The following is a 21,370-nucleotide window of genomic DNA, read 5'->3' as shown; positions in this document are numbered from 1 at the left end:
TGCTGACTAGGTTATTCTTGGCATGAACATGACTCAATAGATGATTTGTTCGGATGGCAAGTTGTATGAAGGGACATGACCACCCCAATTTTGACGACAGTTGGTTGTTAAAAGACAAACCTGAACTTTGATGGAGAGCATAGACTCTTAGTTCATCACTAACATCAAACTCATTGCTATGACCATGGACGTAATAGTGGTAATGATGCAATAATGTCCTATGTTTGAGCAAGAGATTACGGTTGGTATACCAAAATTTCTAACGCCTAAGGAGTTGTGCTTGTGTGAGCTTCTTCTTCTTGATAGGTCGGTGAATTGACTTCTTAGGATGTTTATACAACTTGGGCTTATGAAACATGAGACGAACGAAGTTTTAACACAATTTGGACTTTGTGTGGGTAATGAATTGGATAATTGTTTGTTTTGGATAAATGTTTTTGCAAGGTGTTTGAGGATAATGGTGTGATTTTAGTCTACTCTTGACAATTATGTATCAAGAAAAGCAAACACAATGATCAAATGAATTTTAACTCAAAGACACTCATGCTCATATACAACACTTTTAAGTCTGGCAAGGACAATAGTCATTGGATCCCAATTGGTTTCCCAGCTATGCTTACCCAGAGTGGACACTTAGATTCTTGACCCCACTGGCTCCCCTCTAGGACACTCACTTCTCTGGGGAAGCTAAGCATAAATTCCCATGAAAACTCCTCATGGAAAACTTTGTGTCTCTACTAAGGGCCATAAAAATATGGGCAGCTTCGGAGGTCTGACCTCCTGTACCAATGACTAGAAGGTTTTTGGCCACTATGCATAAGATGTTTAGTATGGCTTCCTGTTAGGAGCTACCCTTTGCAGTTGCGCAAGCGCAATTGAGGCCTATAGCCCAATGAAGCACCAAGAACTTAGTACTCATGCAAGCACGATTGAGATCTCTAGGATCCTACTAAGCACCCAATGTGAGAGTGAACTCTCATATAGCCCCAACCATTGACCCTTTCATAGTCAATGGCCTATTTATTATTGATGAATAATGATGAAAAATAACTATCCAATAGGTACTGAGAGGGGGGGGGGGGGTGAATTAGTAGAGACAAAAAAATTCTCCACAACTCAAACAACAAAGACTGCACTAACCGGTAAACAACATTACCGATCTAAGTCAGGGCACTATCGGTAAAACATAGTGAAACTGTGAAAAAGACAAACCAATAACACCTAGATCAGTTAAAGACCTAATACCTTCTCACAACTTCACCCAAAAGCTTAAGCAAGTAATACATAAGAAATACTTATGATCATTGAATCAACTTGCATTACCACTTAACATAAAACACTAAACCATCACATGAAAAGCATCACACATGACACACTGATTTTTCACGTGGAAACCCAACTGGGAAAAACCACGGTGGGGATGAATACCTACAAGTTGTTCTTTGAACTCTTCTGAAGTCCACTTTGTTAGGAGCCTAGTTTGGTTAAAGACTTTTACAATAGGTTCTGCTAGGAACTGATCCTGATAGGGATCACCTGGTTAAGGGATGGCTAAATACCTGGCTAAAGGTTAGAACCCTGTTAAAGGTTACCTTGCAAGAGGATTTGAAGAACTCATTGAATTGAGTCACCCTGTTAAAGGATTTACACAAAAGCCTATTAAAGCTACCCGGTTAAGGGATTTTCCAACTGCTGAAATGGTTAGAAGTCAACAGGTAATAGACTGATTTGATAACAACACACAATGCCAAGGTAGATCCTCTTTAGCTCCTTTGCTTCTGCAATCACACTCTGCAGGTATCAACACACGTCTCTAGTCTGGCAAGAATCAAGTATCTCTTCACTTGGATACACACATAACATTTTCCAACAACTTCACAATACAAATCATCATCGACCTTATAGGAAACAGATAGGTCGGTAGCATAAACCCTAAACCCTAAACATTTAGGTTATCAATATAGTCGGTCCAATCCTGACCGTTCAATCACATTGCATTGAATAAAATAGTCTTGAACAGATCTCAAGTCGTTCTCCATCGTTCGTTCTTTTCCGCTTCTGGAAGCTGATAACCCATCACGCGTTCTCCATCGTTTATTGAGACTTCACACATTCCTGAGGTAGATAGGGTCAATCATCTTTGTGCAAGATCCTCAAGGAAATCCTTCACGCACACAAGGATGATGTGACAAAACATTCTGATCTCCATTTCAATGCTAACCCATCACAGGATGTCGTCGGTTGAATGATATAGACTTGAAATGCATCAACCGGAAACTCTGAAGCTAAGACTACCAACTGGTAGTCATACCAAATGAAACCCCAATACAAAACTTCCCATATACCGATTCTCAGTCCAAGATACCGCTTCACTTGAACCAACATACCGCTTCACTTTTTCACATATACCGGTTCACAACATCATACCAGTTCTCTTGTCAGTTTGCTTACTTCAATATACCGATTCATACTTCAACATATTGACGTCAATGACAACATACAATATCATCATGTGATCAAGCTCTACACATATGCCAACAATTATAGTGAGTTGGGAACCCCAGGTCCAGGTGTATTCACTTGAGTCGTTCCCCTCTTACCTTCTCAAAGAGCAAGTTGGGAGGGCAGGCCCACTAAGGGTAAGCATGCAACAAACATGGAAAAATTGGAGGGTCTGGATTTCTGATCATCTAGCTAGATGAGAGCATACTCTCCTACCTTTATGCTTTCACCAAACACATAAAAAAATAATTCATTCACCCTTTAATTAAAATCTAGGTGCCTAGTTTAAAAAAGAAAGCACAATGTTTGGTTGGAATTTCTAGGCAACCTGCAAGAAATTTAGATTAGTAGTTTTTATGTTTTTCAAGGTCTTGGACGGTCGATTAAAACTACAAAACTAAAAAAAGTAAAATTAGTACTCACTGCACTGCACATATAGTGCACGCGCTGAAGTGCAGTCAGTGACGCTGAAGCACCTACGTAGGCGCCAAAATGCCTACGTACGCGTTGCAGTAAATAAAAATAACAAAAAAAGAGATAAGTCAACACAGAGAAAACATGAATTTTATACCTGTCTGTCTCGCTGAAATGCCTGCGCCTGTGCTAGTGCACCTGCACTTGCGCTGAAACATGTCCGCCTGCACTGATGTGCCTGCGCATGAATTAAATAGACAAATAGAGAGTAAAATTTTTAAAATTTAAAATAGAGCGGGAAAATTTTTAAATGTCATATAGCAGTCATGCTGATGCGCTTGCGTACCTGCCAAAATGGTTTTTCTCTCATGCTGAACTCGAGTCGCTCACGCTGATTTGTAGTCTCTCACACTGTTCTGGAACCTACGTCTAACAACTCACAAAAAATCAAGAAAATATTAGTTTTTAGGGATGTGTACCAAAATGAAGATGGTGAAAAGGAGTGTGAGGTGGATTAGATTATAAACATGTAAATCAAACATGAAAACACATGAAACCAAAAGACATAATTCAAATCACATGAAAAATATGAATAAGATGCATATACCTCACAACCTTTTTACCTTCTCCTTCAGATGGAGCTTAGATGGAGTTGAAGTGCACCCATGTGCCTCCAACTTGATTTCGATTTTCTCCTAGATTGCTTGATGTAGATGGCTCTCCAATATTGTGCACAAATGGATACAAATGGATTTTGAGGAATGATATCAATGATATGATTAAGTATGGATGAGGGATGATTTTGGCATGGTAAAGATGCAATGGTGATTTTCTAGGTTCAAACTAACAATATAAAATTACTAAACTTGGAGATGATGAGTGAAGGGATGGAGTCCTTAATTTATAGGAAGAGGAGAGGAAAAATGGATGGCTAGGATGGACCCAAGATGGAGGGCTAGGATTTCTTGTGAGCTCACACAAGACCCAAGAGGAGGTGTGGAGACCAAGAGATATGCCTTAAAGGCATTTCTTGTCTCCACACCCCTCAAGGTACATTGGGAAGACTTCCCAATGTGCCTTGAGAAGAGAAAGGGATGAGACATTCTTTGAGGAATGGGGAGGAAGAATTTAAAATTCTTCAAAAAGGGATGATCATGGGGATTGGAGGAATTAAAAGGAATTAAAAATTCCTTGAGAGATAAGATGCCTAGGTGAATGTGAGATTTTGAGGTGGATTAGATTATAAACATGCAAATCAAACATGAAAACACATGAAACAAAAAGACATAATTCAAATCACATGAAAAATATGAATAAGACGCATATACCTCACAACCTTTTTACCTTCTCCTTCGGATGGAGCTTAGATGGAGTTGAAGTGCGCCCATGTGCCTCCAACTTGATGTCGATTTTCTCCTAGATTGCTTGATGTAGATGGCTCTCCAATATTGTGCACAAATGGATAAAAATGGATTTTGAGGAATGATATGGATGATATAACTAAGTATGGATGAGGGATGATTTTGGCATGGTAAAGGTGCAATGGTGATTTTCTAGGTTCAAACTAACAATATAAACTTACTAAACTTGGAGATGATGAGTGAAGGGATGGAGTCCTTAATTTATAGGAAGAGGAGAGGAAAAATGGATGGCTAGGATGGACCCAAGATGGAGGGCTAGGATTTCTTGTGAGCTCACACAAGACCCAAGAGGAGGTGTGGATACCAAGAGATATGCCTTAAAGGCATTTCTTGTCTCCACACCCCTCAAGGTACATTGGGAAGACTTCCCAATGTGCCTTGAGAAGAGAAAGGGATGAGACATTCCTTGAGGAATGGGGAGGAAGAATTTAAAATTCTTCAAAAAGGGATGATCATGGGGATTGGAGGAATTAAAAGGAATTAAAAATTCCTTGAGAGATGAGATGCCTAGGTGAATGTGAGATTTTGAGGTGGATTAGATTATAAACATGCAAATCAAACATGAAAACACATGAAACAAAAAGACATAATTCAAATCACATGAAAAACATGAATAAGACACATATACCTCACAACCTTTTTACCTTCTCCTTCGGATGGAGCTTAGATGGAGTTGAAGTGTGCCCATGTGCCTCCAAATTGATGTCAATTTGCTCCTCGATTGCTTGATGTGGATGGCTCTCCAATATTGTGCACAAATGGATAAAAATTGATTTTGAGGAATGATATGGATGATATAACTAAGCATGGATGAGGGATGATTTTGGCATGGTAAGGATGCAATGGTGATTTTCTAGGCTCAAACTAACAACATAAACTTATTAAGCTTGGAGATGATGAGTGAAAGGATGGAGTCCTCAATTTATAAGAAGAGGAGAGGAAAAATGGATGGCTAGGATGGACCCAAGATGGAGGGCTAGGATTTCTTATGATCTCACACAAGATCCAAGAGGAGGTGTGGAGACCAAGAGATATGCCTTAAAGGCATTTATTTTCTCCACACCCCTCAAGGTACATTGGGAAGACTTCCCAATGTGCCTTGAGAAGAGCAAGGGATGAGACATTCCTTGAGGAATGGGGAGGAAGAATTTAAAATTCTTCAAAATGGGATGATCATGGGGATTGGAGGAATAAGAAGGAATTAAAAATTCCCTGAGAGATGAGATGCCTAGGTGAATGCGATATTTTGAGGTGGATTAGATTATAAACATGCAAATCAAACATGAAAGCACATGAAACCAAAAGACATAATTCAAATCACATGAAAAACATGAATAAGATGCATATACCTCACAACCTTTTTACCTTCTCCTTCAGATGGAGCTTAGATGGAGTTGAAGTGCACCCATATGCCTCCAACTTGATGTTGATTTACTCCTAGATTGCTTGATGTAGATGGCTCTCCAATATTGTGTACAAATGGATAAAAATGGATTTTGAGGAATGATATGGATGATATGACTAAGTATGGATGAGGGCTGATTTTGGCATGGTAATGATGCAATGGTGATTTTCTAGGCTCAAACTAATAGCATAAACTTACTAAACTTGGAGATGATGAGTGAAGGGATAGATTCCTCAATTTATAGGAATAGGAGAGGAAAAATGGATGGCTAGGATGGACCCAAGATGGAGGGCCGAGATTTCTTGTGAGCTCACACAAGACCCAAGAGGAGGTGTGGATACCAAGAGATATGCCTTAAAGGCATTTCTTGTCTTCACACCCCTCAAGATACATTGGGAAGACTTCCCAATGTGCCTTGAGAAGAGCAAAGGATGGGACATTCCTTGAGGTATGGGGAGAAAGAATTTAAAATTATTCAAAAAGGGATGATCATGGGGATTGGAGGAATAAGAAGGAATTAAAAATTCCTTGAGAGATGAGATGCCTAGGTGAATGTGAGATTTTGAAAATCTCACATTCACCTAGGAAAAGAGCATTTAAGGATAGTGGTTGGATGGAAGGGACACAGATTTGACTTTGTGGCTTATCATGATTAGCCAATAGAAACTCATTAAGAGGGGGATTAGAGGAAATGTTAGGTGGGATAAGATTTGTAGGAGGATTTGACTAGGAGAGAGAATGAGTGGAGGGAATTAAAAATTAGAAGAATAAGGCTAAGTGAGTTTAGGGAGTTTCTAGAAGAATTTATTAGGTTGATGATTGATTAGGAAGATGATTTGTATGAATCATGTAGGTTAACCAATTAATTGAAATTAATTAGTTAAAAGGAGGATTTGAGAAGATTTATTTTAAGAAGAATAAAAAAAGGGGTTGATTTATTAAATAAATCAATCACAGACTATAGTAACAATATTAATTGTAATTAATTAATATTGAGGAGAATTTAGAATTTGAATAATTAATAAATTAATTATGTGAGGTATTAAAAATAATTAAAATAATTTTTTTAAGTGTCTACAGTGTCAATTGCGAAAACCTTTACCGGGGAATCAGTTTTACCTGCCGGTATGGACTCAGTTTCTTTTACCTTGTCCATCTCAACCTCTTTTGCACCAGTGGCTTCTCCACTTGGTGCAGTGTTGATTACTGCCAGTGGAGTATTATCCACAATATTTCCACTATCATATACATTGCCTTGCTAAAAAATGGTCTGTGCTGGTACAAACTATACACTCTCCTTAGCTATCGGTTGTGTTTGAGTATCTATAGTTACTGCCGGTTGTGTCAAAATTGGAGTTGAACTGCCCAAAATACCTTTCATTTTTTATTTGTTAGGAATGGTGGAAGATGTTTCCCTTGCAAATTCTTCTTGAGATGTGAGAAAGTTTGGGTGAAACCTTTACCATAGTTTTCACAATAATTCCTATCTCTGATTTGGTTTGTGCATCAAACTTATAGTCATTTTGTAGGTTACCAAGGAGCTCAATTTGTCATCTTCAAGCATTTAGATAATCTTAGTTGCATGCTAGTTTAGCTTTCATCATGTTGATAATATCATGCTAATCCCATTTTCATGCTAGCTTAATTCATAGCCATTGTATATCAATTTCATAGAAATCTCCATGTTAGTTTAATTAGCACACCTAAGCTTTCAATTTGGAATCAATCTTAGTCTCATATCTTGCATTCCATCTTGCATTTCATCTTTTCATATCATTTGATCATCTAGATAGGATCTTAGTTGCATTCATTTTGATCTTGGCATATCCTTCAATCTCATCCTTTAGGTTGACCTCTAAAAGATCAAGTGCTCTTCCAAGTGAGAGCCACCTTGAATGGTGAAGATCCTTGGAGATAGAGGAACATGAGACGTGCTTGGGGTTCTTGATTTTGAAGCTAACTTAGTTTAGTTTCCATTTTGATTTCTAACTCTAACATAATGTTTCATTTGTGTGTTTGATGTTGTTTGATTCTCTTTTGCATATTTCACACTTTCCAACAGACACTTTTCATTCTCATGATAGAGGGTTTGAGTAGAGCTATAAAAATAAGGAATAGTAGGAACTTGTGGAAAGGGATTAAAATTTATTCATTTTTGAATCTTTTCACACATTGCTTATTTGTAGATGATACTCTATTATTCACTCAAGCTACTTTAAATGAATAATAAATGTTGAATTTGTGAAATACAACCTCACAGAACCCAGTGGACACCTATATGCTAATAACCTATCACAACAATGGAAGATTCACACAAAACACAAAGATTGCTTTGAAAAGCTAGAGAAAGAATATGTAACAATAATAATCAGATTAAAGATTACAAAGGGATAAATCCTTATAAAAGGAGATCAAAACCTAAAAGTAAAAACCCTAAAAACAATTAATAATTAATAATAAATTAATTATCAATATTCTAAGTTTAGCTTCCTAAAATTAGCTTAAGTGAAATAGAGAAAATGTGACTTAATTATTAAATCAATATGATTTAATTAATTAAGTAAACTAATACCCCCCTTAAGATGAAGTTAGGGAGAAGCTAAAAAAACTAAGGACTAGATGCTAGAAAACTAAAATGGGTCCCAACAATAAGGCCTGATGAGGTACACAAGTACAATGTGTAGACACCTAAAACATGCGCAGCTAATTAAATAAATTTTATTCATTTAATCATCATTCATTCGCCTATTAATTAGACTAAGGTTTAATTAATATCCATATTCCTCCAACCAACTTATTAATCAAATTAAAGATTTGATTAAAATCCTTTTCTTCTAGCCTAACCTATTAATTAAGCTAAGGTTTGATTAAGTACCCTTTAGCCATTTAATCGAATAAATCTCATTTATTTAATTAAAACCCCCTTTTTCCCTTTTAATTGAATTTACATTTGATTGAATCCCTTTGCATTTAAATAAATTATTATTTATTTGTGAATAGTCCCCCCCACTTGCAAAATCCTACAAATGCAATTTGCACCCCTTTTGGCTAAAATAAATCTTTTCTTTTATCTAAAAATGCCTATTTCCCTCCACTTTCATTCTCCTACATTTTCCATTAGCATGCTAATATTCTTCTAGAACCCCTCATTATCCTAATTAATCCAAATCCTAACCAATGCTAGTATTTATTCAAATTAAAAAATACTACACATCTACCCAAACCCACATGTGACTCACAAGTCACTTCACATGTCCACATCACCTTTGACCAAGGGATTCTCACACATGTGTGAGGATTCTCTTCCCCATAGAGCCACCCTACTATTTCCCCTTATAGCTTGTATGTCATAAAATCTCTTCCACTAGCCCTTACACCTTGCCACAAGTATTTCCACTTGTCACCTCTTGGACTTCCCAAGATTTTCTCACACATGTGTGAGCACACTTACCCTTGCACCCACTTATACTTGTGACACTTGTCACAAGGCTAAGCCTTCAAGCCTAGAACCATATTCCCTTTCAATCTAAGCCCTTGATCACCCTTTTAATCTTGATCGTCGATTTTCAAGCCTCCAACTCTATAAATTGAGCCTTTATCCATCAATCAAAGATAGATTTTTTATCATAGCCTCATAATGCCTTTTTAATTCTAGATCAATCATGTTATGCATCAAACTTATAGTCATTTTGTAGGTTATCAAGGAGCTCAATTTGTCATCTTCAAGCACTTAGATCATCTTAGTTGCATGCTAGTTTATCTTTCATCACGTTGATAGTATCATGCTAATCCCATTTTCATTCTAGCTTAATTCATAGCCATCGTAGATCAATTTCATATCAATCTCCATGTTAGTTTAATTAGCACACTTAAGCTTTCAATTTGGAATCAATCTTAGTCTCATATCTTACATTCCATCTCACATTTCATTTTTTTATACCATTTGATCATCTAGCTAGGATCTTAGTTGCATTCATTTCGATCTTGGCATATCTGTAAATCTCGTTCTTTAGGTTGACATCTAAAAGATCAAGTGCTCTTCCAAGTGAGAGCCAACTTGAATCTTAAAGATTCTCGGAGATAGAGAAACCTGGGACGTGCTTGGGGCTCTTGATTTTGAAGCTAACTTAGTTTAGTTTCTATTTTGATTTCTAACTCTAACATAATGTTTCATGTGTGTGTTTGATGTTGTTTGATTCTCTTTTGCAGATTCCACACTTTTCAGCACACATTTTTGGGGCCCACCGTTTGATTGTCTCTTGCATTTGACTTGAAAACTTCTAAAATCTTTTCATCAAATTCATGAGTTAAAAAAGAGATTACTTTAGTTTGCTGTGATTTTCTTTAGAGAGCTCCAGTCATTTTGACATCAGACCTTTGTGTCGATTACCTTTGGCTTGTATTGGCTATGTGATTCCACCCCATCCAAATAGGCTAATGACTGCAACAACTTTCTAAACAGTTTAGTTTCTTTGAGATAGCCGCCTTTTGATTGCTATCCATTCTTTACAAGCATGTCGCAAAGGACAGTTACAACAACTTTTGAGAAAAATGCGTTGTCCAAAAGCTTCCATGATAGGCAAAGAGCTTTCTGACAGCACACGCAGGGAGTACGATAGAAAAGTGAGGACATTGGCAAAGAATTAGCTTTATACCTACCAGTTGAATTTTCTCGAAAGTTCCTAGAGTCGTTTCATCGAACTCATTACATGCATATCCCACAATCATGGTTATCTATGAGTGAGATGACACCTTTTTGAGGCGTTTCATACAAACCATCGCGTATTGATGGATGTCCATCCCTACATTGTTAAGAAGCTATCAACTTATCATTGACAGGAAAGATACTAGGGAAGGTTGTATTATCTAGTTTTACGCCTATCATAGGCATTTGTTTTAAAGTTTTTAAAAGCCAAGCAAGCAGTAAAAAAAATCATGCCTTCTCTCTATTTTGTAATAAAATCTTCCATTTCAACAGAGGGGAGGATTGCACTACGTAAGTTGTAGAATGTTTCTTTACACCTCATTGCATTTACTTGAAAGACTCTAACATCTTTTATTGCAGTTTTTGGCACGTGAAGCTCCCATTTGACACAGATAGGGAGGGCGTTGACAAAAGCTGCGAAGGTTTTAACAATTTGGTTTTACGCAAGCAAATTGCATTTGCTTGAAAGTTTTTAAAGCCTTTTAGTCGACATCCAATGTGCATATCATGCAAGCATTATAGTCTGCAAGCTAACATCTTTATGAATGACATGATCCTCAAATTTGTCACGACTTCTATCTGCTTGGCTCAATAATCTCTTTCCATGCTAGCTACCGTTTGATTGGAGTAGCCTCAAGAGTCCGTTGGTTGTGGCATTTTTCTTTTATTTCCTGCTAATATCTCAGTCATTATTTATTTTGACGAGTCACTTTGCTAGCATATCATGTTATCATTGGATTTTCTTGATTTGACATCTCTTTGAGGTGTATTGTCAAACCGTTTGTAGATCACGGGATTTAGCATTACACCTACTAATCAAATTTTTGTTTCGAAACTTCTAAAGCCTTCTCTAAAAATTCATTGTGGTGCATAGCGTGCAACCATTGCATCCCGTGAGCTGACATCATCTTAAGGCATTTTGTCAGAATTTTTTTTTGTGTAGGTCAAGGTAGTGGCTCTTACACCTGCAAAATTGCATCTTCTTTAAAGTTTATAAAACATTATTGAAATCAATTTTGCACCTTTCCATCATGATGTTGCATTTACGTTCGAAAGTTCAACTTTTGGAACATCATCTCATATGGGGTCAAAAATACAACTTGCAAATAACAACACATGAAGGCTTGTAAGTATTGCAACATTTGTCTTTTCAAGTCATTATGCCATTTATTTTTATTTTTGCTAACAAAATTTTCTAACGAAGTGAATTTGTAGGATCTCGAGGAGATTTAACAATTTTTTTTTCTTCAGGTCAATACACATTTTGTAATGATGGCTTAAATTTTTTTTTTATTCATGTTTAACAAAATCTTACTATTTCACATGTTGCTTTCTTGGATTAAAATGAACTATCATTTTTGCAATCTTGGTCTAAAATGAACAATTGCACATTTTTCTATCTTGGGCTAAAAAGAACAATCAACTTGTCCCTTTTGCAAAATGATTTACTTTATTGCAACGATTTTCATTTTGTTGACCAGGATTTCCAATTTCTAGTTTAGAAAATCATTGCTATGTGGGATTAAAAGAACACCATGTTTGATTGGAGAAACATCTCAAATTAGGACTTAGAAAACAATTGCTTTGAAAGGGTAAAAATAACTTTGTGTGCTTTGTCTTGAGTGGTAGGTATTGTGTCGACTTGAATTTCATCATCAGAATACTACCTGCAACATGTTGGTTTCACAAAATACAAAGGAAATGCTATAGGAAATCCAAACTCAACCAATGAAACTACATGAAATGAATATTAAAATAAAAAACATTATTTTTACCTTCACGATTTAAGTCTGATTGTGTCCTAAGTCCACTATTCCTAGTTGCAGATGCTGTGCTCTCAGACAAGCATTGATAGCTTCCAAGATGGCATATGAAGAATGGACTGATAACTGTTAGTTAACTGATACTATGATATGCAATGCTAAATGATTATGCTAATTGAAAAATGCTAAATGATTATGCTAAATTGCTTCAAGATTAAAACTCATAGATACATATGTTTTCTCAAATTGTTAACTTGAAAACTCACTTGAAGACTAACTCTTTCTCAACTCAAACTCCCACATTTATAGACTTTGAGAGGATAAGATGATGTGGCCTAGATCAATGGTCATGATTAGATCTGCAGATTTGGATGGTTGTGAGAAAAGGTGAAGGTTGAGAGAAAAGGGGAAGGAGAAGACAAGTTTCACTCATCTCACCTTGATTGGGTTGCTGACTGAGGGAATCTAGAGATGGTTGGAGAAGATTTAGGCATGAGAGGACAAGTGGACTCAAGTCCTTCCTAAGATGTAGGGATGTTGGAGAGAATATAGAAGAAAGTTAAGAAATATGTGTACATACACAATATTTCATTTATTTTGGAAGTTGGAGATAAGTGGCTAATAAATGTTTATTTACTTTAATTTTGTTAAATTTATTTAGCCACATGATGGATGAGTTGGCAAAGGAAAGATGAAGTGGAGATGAAAGGATGAATTGGAAATGAATTAAATAATTTAAGAAATTATTTAATATTTGAGACTATAGGATAGAAGAATAACCATTAAACATTAGATGTTTAATTGATTGAAGGAATAATTAAATATATTTAATTAATTGATTAGAGGAAAAGGTTAAATAAATTAATTAATAAAAATATTTCAATTAAATTAACTAATAGAAAGACATGAAATGAATTAAATAAATTAATCTTTTCAAATTAACTATTTAATAGAAGAATAATTATTAAATAAATATAAAATATTTATTTAATTGCTCATAGCCATTTTTATGTGTATACATTTTGCCCCTCTTTGAAATGATATCGAGACAACAATGTTTTAGAGATTAAATCAAGTCTTGATAGTGCCTGATGGAGATAAGAAACTTGATTGTGAGCACCCTTGATAGATTGATCGTGAAATTGTTGAAAACTTTGGATAAATGATTGATTCAATGATAATTGAAAAGGTCCTTCAATTAAATTCATTTATGAAAAATAAATAAAATTGCCTCATTTAAAAGCATTAATTACCCTTCCAAATGGTAAATATAAAATTAACCAAAGTGAATTTTAATTTCATTTGCATCCTTGTCAGCTTGTGAAGAAAATTGTCTTTAGTGAGGTGGCAAAATGGTGATTCCGTTCGAGAACCATTGATTTGAGCGCGTTCGATGATATCAACGATCTCCTGACTATGGTTATCTGGTATGTACCTTATCCCGAGCCTTTTTGCAACTTGTCATACGATTTTCCTTGTTGTTCGATGCGTGTGAGGCTATTTTGATTTTTTTAAATTTTCGGCTTTATGTTTTAACGCTTTCATTTTGTATGTTAGCGCTTTTGCATTGGATGTTAACTCTTTTGATTGTTTTAGCACATTTGTTTGTTCAATAGAATAACGCTTTCATTAAAAAGATTAGCGCTTTTGTTTCAGATGAATTTGTTTGATGTTGTTCATGTTAAAATTCATTTTGATGATGTGATTGATGCATTTGGATGCACAATTGTGATTGATATGTATTCGATTGATGTCTTGATTGATAGAAATTTGATAATGTTGATTGATAGGATAAACAATTGTTTGATTTGATTTGATTGGTAAATTGATAGATTAGCTCTAAGAAACCGATGCAGTTTCTGATGAAGAGCATATTAGAGTTTGATTGAACTCAGTGATTGATATAAAACCATGATTTGATAGGTTTAGATTGATTTGATTTGATTTGATTGGTAAATTGATAGATTAGCGATCTCTTTGATTTGATGATTTGATTGATAATTGATAGAGATCAAATTCTCTTGTTAAACAAGAGAAATTCGATGTTCTCTAGTGTTGGGAGAAATTCTTGGCTATGTGCCATTTAGTGCCAAAGCTTACACAGGCTGAGATTAGACACAAAGATGCTTGTGGACTACACCATTTGTTATATATGTCTGATATTACCCATAATAGGGGATTGTTGACTGCCTTATTAGAGAGATGGCATAGCGAGCATAACACTTTCCACCTGCCCATTGGTGAGATTAGTGTGACACTCGAGGATGTCTAGAGGATTCTTCACATCCTTGTGACTGGTGAGTTAGTCCAGTATGATTTTCAGGATCATGGAGGGACAAAGGTTTGCAAAGCCGTATTTGGTAATGAGAGCATTTCCAGAGGAGAGATCCGATGGGAGGATATGATCATGTAGTACGGGATGCTCCCAGTGATTCTTGCAGGTTTGATTGGCGGATTCATCTGTCCAGATAGGAGATCTCAAGGTTTTTCTGATGGTTGGGGTGAGATTCTTTAGAGAATGATGCAACATCGGACTCGATATGCATGGGATATTTGTATTATTGCTCATTTGTATCATGATCTTCATCAGGTTGTTTTTGATGAGAGTGCTAGTCTGTCTACAAGATGCACACTTTTACAGATTTGGTGCTAGGAGCACATTGCTATTACTTAGCCTATTCATCATAGAGTTCATGGTGAGAGGAAGCCATATGTCTATTTATATGCAGGTATCATGTAGTACGGGATGCTCCCAGTGATTCTTGCAGGTTTGATTGGCGGATTCATCTGTCTAGACAAGAGATCTCAAGGTTTTTCTATTGGTTGGGGTGAGATTCTTCAGAGCATGATGCAACATCGGACTCAATATGCGTGGGATGTTTGTATTATCGCTCATTTGTATCATGATCTTGATCAGGTTGTTTTTGATGAGAGTGCTAGTCTGTCTACAAGATGCACACTTTTACAGATTTGGTGCTGGGAGCACATTGCTATTACTCAGCTTATTCATCATAGAGTTCATGGTGAGAGGAAGCCATATGTCTATTTATATGCAGGTATCCTTACTCATCATAAGCTGGGTAATATGGAGTATTGGTGTTGGGTTCTGGATTCACTGGATAGTGTTATTTGGAGACTGTATATCGACTGTGAGCCATGGATGGATGATGCACATACATTACCATATATTATGCAGAGTAGATATCTCATTGGTCATACACCATACATTATTGAGCGACAGTTGATTAGTCGCATTTTAAGACAGTTTGGTATTATTCAGCATATGCCTGCTGGTGTCACGATATATGCATGATGGTACAAGGATAGGCAAGATTGGGGACCGTCTTTGTCTTTTGAGATAGCATGTGCAAAGTTTTTGGCTACTCCTAGGGTGGCTTATGATTTGAGATTACACATTCTAGATCCTGGGGTGACTGCAGATTATGCTCAGTACATGCTTGCACACCCATTTCCTCGGATTACCGATCCAACAGACCCTCCTCCCAGCTCAAGAGATGAGGAGGATGATTGAGATGATCCCATCATTAGGAGAAAGAGATAGAGACAAGAGCTTAGAGCTTCTCAGGAGGTCAGAGGTGATGGAGATGAGGGAGGAGATGGAGGCGGAGGCGGTAGGAGACTTGGACAGAGAGGAGGTCGATTGAGAATCTGTGGAGGACCTTTTGGACCGGTTGGCAGGATTGGGAGACCACTTCCCATGGGTGGGAGAGATGCATGATGGATTGGGAGGGATACTGGTAGGGTAGGTATGAGATCAGTGAGAGGGTGACCCTCTATAGGAGGAGGCAAGATTACTAGACTGGATTGGGGTTGCGGGAGAGGCATTGATTTTCGTCAGATTTAGCCAGACCCTCGGGTTATTGCAACTCATGGTGGAGAGGAGGAGGATCCAGAGGATCATGTTCCACTTATTAGACAATGGGTTCTAAGAGCTACTTAGGCTAAGATTCTAGCAGGTGGACAGGGAGGTGGAGATGAGGGGATTTAGGGTCATGTTCTTAGCAGGATGTGCCAGAGCAGGATACCTTGGATAGTCTTAGAACACAGATAGATCAACTTAGAACATAGGTACAAACACTCATGATAGAGAGAGACATGGCTATTAGGAGACGACAAGATACTTAGGGTCTTCTTGATCACATTCAGCAGGTTGGATCAAGCACTCTCTCAACTGATACCGTCAGAGCACTATTTTGGGCTGGGAAGGAGACAACACACTGGCGACAATTATATGAGGATTTAGTCATAGAGAGCCAGAGGGCAGGTAGCTATCATACCACTGTGAGGATGGATACTAACAATGATGGAGTCATGGGACCTCCTCAGAGGAGTGGTGATCGTGTGAGACAGGAATCTGGAGGATCTTCTCACCCACAACCACAAAGATGAATAGAGTCAGGTGGTAGTGGCACAGGAAAACCTTGACTTGATTTATATTTGATGATGCACTTGTATTTTTGATTCGATATCATTGTATACTTGGAATTTTATTGTTTTATGATGATCTATATGCAGACATGGACTCTATATGATGATCTTTTATTATGCATATTACTCTATATGATGATGATCTATATGCATTGATTACATGGATGATGTTATTTTCTTTCCTTTTATGATGATGATGTTCTATATGATACAATGATGAATGCTTTTGATTTTTGATGATTTGGTGATCATGGATGCACTTGAAAATGATTACTAACTTAAATAATGAAAATGCAATGATCTATATGGGAATGCAAATGAATGATTGATTTTATTTCATTTTTAATGTGTAGGATGATGTAAATGCAAATGATCTACATGAAATGTTTTTTATTTTTATATGTAATGCTTATAATGATTATGAATCTAAGTGCAAAGATGCAACTAAATGATCTTAATGAACTTCAATGATAATGATCCTAATGCAAATAATAATTATGATATACTACATGATTAATGAAATACACTTAATGGAATGCAACTAATGCAATGCTTGAAATGCAAAAAGACGATTGAAATGATACTAAAGATGAATGAACCTACAATGATTAAATGCAAATTGTTTTTGTTTGTCCACGTATACTCAATCTTTATTTATGACCGTTGATTTATGAATGAAATGATATGCTTATAATGCAATTGACAATGAATGCTTATAATGTAGATGAATAATGAGCTAATCTAAAATGATCTAACTAAAAATGATATTGCCATTCTTCATATGCTGTCTTGTAACAGTGCTTGATTTCATCATTGAGATTTTTTAAAAATGTTGTAAGAAAATACAAGTAACTTGACATAATGATCCAAGCTGACCTGAGTATTTCTTACATGGATTTTGATATAGCAAGTTAATACAAGAAACTTGATATAATGAATCAAGCTGACCTGATTATTTCTTGCAGAACATACATGGATTATCTCCTTTCATGCATGACTCAGAAAGTCTTCCTCGATCTTTTTCCGATCATATCCTTAGACAAGTACATACCTTAATAAGAGATAAAGAACAAACATCAATCAAAGAAAATAATCATGCCCCATTATAGCTTCTCTAGTCATGGACATCCTTGAGTCGCATAGAGTACATGATTTAGCAATAAAATCATGATATAAACACTGAATCTTGTATGTCATTCACATGTTCTCATGGTCATTAACTGATATAATCATCTTGATGAATGATCATTGATAATATTTTATTACTTATTGGTTGATTCTTGAGTGTCATGATTCAGTTGTCATAAAAGGCCTTGATCTTCGTTGCTTTGTTGCTCATTATTTGTTTCAAAATTCTAGGTATTTTTGGTTTTTCAAAGTTTTCTAAATGTTTTGGTTTTTCAAAGATTCAAAAGATCACCTTTGCAAAAGGAATTAGGATTTTTCCCACAGCGAAAACAAAAATTTATTATGGATGTATTAATTGATCAAGATCCAAATAATGGAGGGATACAAATGTATTTTGGCGACGTTCCTGAATCAACTCAAGTTCTTGAAGTCTAGAGACTCGTTGTTGTTCTTCTGGTATAAGATCTTTCAAGGAAACTCGTAGAGAAGGTATCTCTACTTCTATTGGTAATATGGCTTCTAATCCATAGACTAAGAAATATGGAGTTTCCCCTATTGGTGTGTGGATGCTGGTTCGGTATGTCCAAAGAGGAGGATTTAGCTGAATGTGCCAGTCTTTTCTAGCTTCATTGACTATTTTCTTCAAGATTTTCAAGACAATCTTGTTTGATGCCTCAACTTGACCATTTCCTTGTGGATAATATGGAGTAGAAAACCTATGTTGGATATAGAATTGCTCACATAGTTTCTTCACATCTTGATTCTTAAATGGTCGTCCATTATTGGTGATAATGGTCATACGAACTCCATAGCGATAGATTATATAATTCAAGATGAATGATGATATTTGTTTTCCTGTCACTGTTGTCAAAGGAACTGCTTCAATACATTTAGTGAAATATTCAGTAGCAGTCAGAATGAACTTATGTCCATTAGAGGATGAAGGATTTATCTTACCGACCAAATCAAGGCCCCATTGAGAAAATGGCCATGATCCTACTATAGGATGCAATTCTTGTGCTGGTGCATGGATGAGATTCCCATGGATCTGACATTGTTTTCATTTCTTGGTATATGTGAATGAATCTCTCTCCATAGTAGGCCAATCGTAACCCATAGGAAGAATTTTATTAGCCAGTGTTAATCCACTTGAGTGTGTGCCACAAATACCTACATGAACTTTGTTAAGAAATTTCTCAGATTCTTCTTGTTCGAGACATCTCAATAAAGTGCTATCTAGACCTTGCCTATATAAGGTATCAACAATAATAGTATAGCGGGATGACTGACGGATAAAATTTCTTCTCTAATTGTGGGATAGGTTAGGAGGAAGGATATTCTCTTTTAAGTATAGATAAGTTTGGCCGTATAAGGATTGACGAGTTCCCGATATATGAAAAATCATGTAGGTATGCTGGGATTGAATGGTAGGGGTTAAGATATCTTCCACCAGGAATTCATAACACTGTTGATTCTCCTGATTCTACAAGAGAGATTCTATTGTAGCCATTGCATTTGCTTCTTTATTCTGATTTCTTGAGATCCGAGTGAATGATACTTCTTCAAAGTGTTCTTTAAACTCTTCTACCAACTATTTGAAGGGCATGAGCTTGTCATCCTTAGTTTGATAATCATCATTTATTTGGTTGATGATAAGTTGTGAATCACCATAAGCATGTAATTCCTTGATATTCCATTCAATAGCCATTTTGAGACCAATAGTCAATGCTTCGTATTCTGCAGTTTTGTTTGTGCATGGAAACTGCAATCTATATGATTTTGGAATTGTGTGTCCCTGAGGTGTGATGAACAAAATACCTGCACCTAATCCATATTGTGTATAAGAACCATCAAAGTAAAACTCCCAAAATTTTGTACTTATTGTCAGAATGTCTGCATCAAGAAATTCAATGTGCAATGGTATGTCATCTTGTAAAGGTGCTTCAGCTAATTGATCGACAATGACCTGTCCTTTGATAGCTTTTCGATCAACATATTCTATATCAAACTCACTTAGTACCATAACCCACTTTGCCAGTCTGCCTATCAAAGTTAAATTGTTTAGCAAATACTTTAGTGGATCAATTTTTTGCTATCAGTTTCATAGAATGAGTCAACATATATAATGTTGCAGCTTTTGAGTTGCAAATACAGCTGCTAGGCATATTTTCTCTATTGATTTATAATTTAATTCATATTTGACAAGTGTTCTACTGATGTAATGCACTGCTCTTTCTTTTCCTTCTTCATCATGTTGTGCTAGGAGAGCTCCTAATGATACATTTGTCATTGAGATATAAAGTAACAATAGTTTCCCTTTGATTGGTGATATAAGTACTAGAGGATTCATGGGATATTATTTGATTTGCATAAAAGCCTCTTCACACTTCTTATCCCATTTGAATGGAACATTCTTGTGTAAAAGATGAGTGAATGGATGACATCTATTTGCTAATTGAGAGACAAATCTTCTGATTGATTGCAATCTTCCTTGTAAAGAATGCAATTGACTTATGTTCCTAGGTGATTCCATTTCCATGATAGCTTTGACCTTTTCTGGATCTACTTCAATTCCATGAGCTGATATAATGAACCCAAGAAGTTTTCTAGAGGTTACTCCAAATACACATTTCTTTGGATTTAATCTTAACTGATATCTTTCAAGCCTATCAAATATCTTGCCCAAGATGTTCAAATGTTCTCTTCTTGTATGAAATTTTGCAAGTATATCATCTACATAATCTTCCATAAATGTATGCATCATATCATGAAAAATTATTGTTATATCTCTTTGATAAGTTGCTCTTGCATTTTTAAGCCCAAATGGCATAACATTCCAGTAGTAAGTACCCCATGCACAGGTGAATGATGTCTTTTCTTGATCTTCAGGGGCGATTCTTATTTGATTGTATGTTGAGAATCCATCCATTAATGAAAACATCTCATGTCCTACTGATAAGTCCATAATTATATCAATGCTGGGTAGTGGGAAATCATCTTTGGGACAAGCCTTGTTCAAATCTCTAAAATCGGTGCAGACTCTTATACTTTTATCTAACTTTGACACTGGCACAATGCTTGAAACCCATTCTAGATAGGCAATAGGTCTTATAAAACCCACATCTAATAGTTCTTTAGCTCAACTTTTACAAGGAGAGCGATGTGTGGATGCATCTTTCTTAGCTTTTGTTTAACTGGTTTTGCTTTTAGATCCACATTGAGATGATGTATGATAAGATCTAGATTAAGTCTTGGCATGTCTGCATAGGACCAACAAAAATTTATTTGTCTTTGTTTGAATAATTCTATGTATTCTTTCCTCTCTTTATCTGACAATGATGTATCAGAATGAAGTATCTTGGGATCCTTTGGTGTGCCAATGTTTATTGCTTCTATTGGTTTGATTAGAATAGCAGATCTCTCCTAAAAATACATAGGGAGGATGTCAAACTTTCCATATTCTGGTGCCTTGAAGAGGTTTTCACCATTAGATACGTCCTTTATTTTTCCTCTTGATTGATCTAGTGTTGCCATGAAATGGTTTTCAACACTATGTCTTTTTCCTTGTTTTATTTCAATTTTG

The sequence above is a fragment of the Cryptomeria japonica genome, chromosome 10 (genome assembly GCF_030272615.1).
Source record: "Cryptomeria japonica chromosome 10, Sugi_1.0, whole genome shotgun sequence".
Classification (NCBI taxonomy): domain Eukaryota; kingdom Viridiplantae; phylum Streptophyta; class Pinopsida; order Cupressales; family Cupressaceae; genus Cryptomeria; species Cryptomeria japonica.
The sequence above is the reverse complement of the archived record's forward strand: the minus strand, read 5'-3'. Positions refer to the sequence as shown.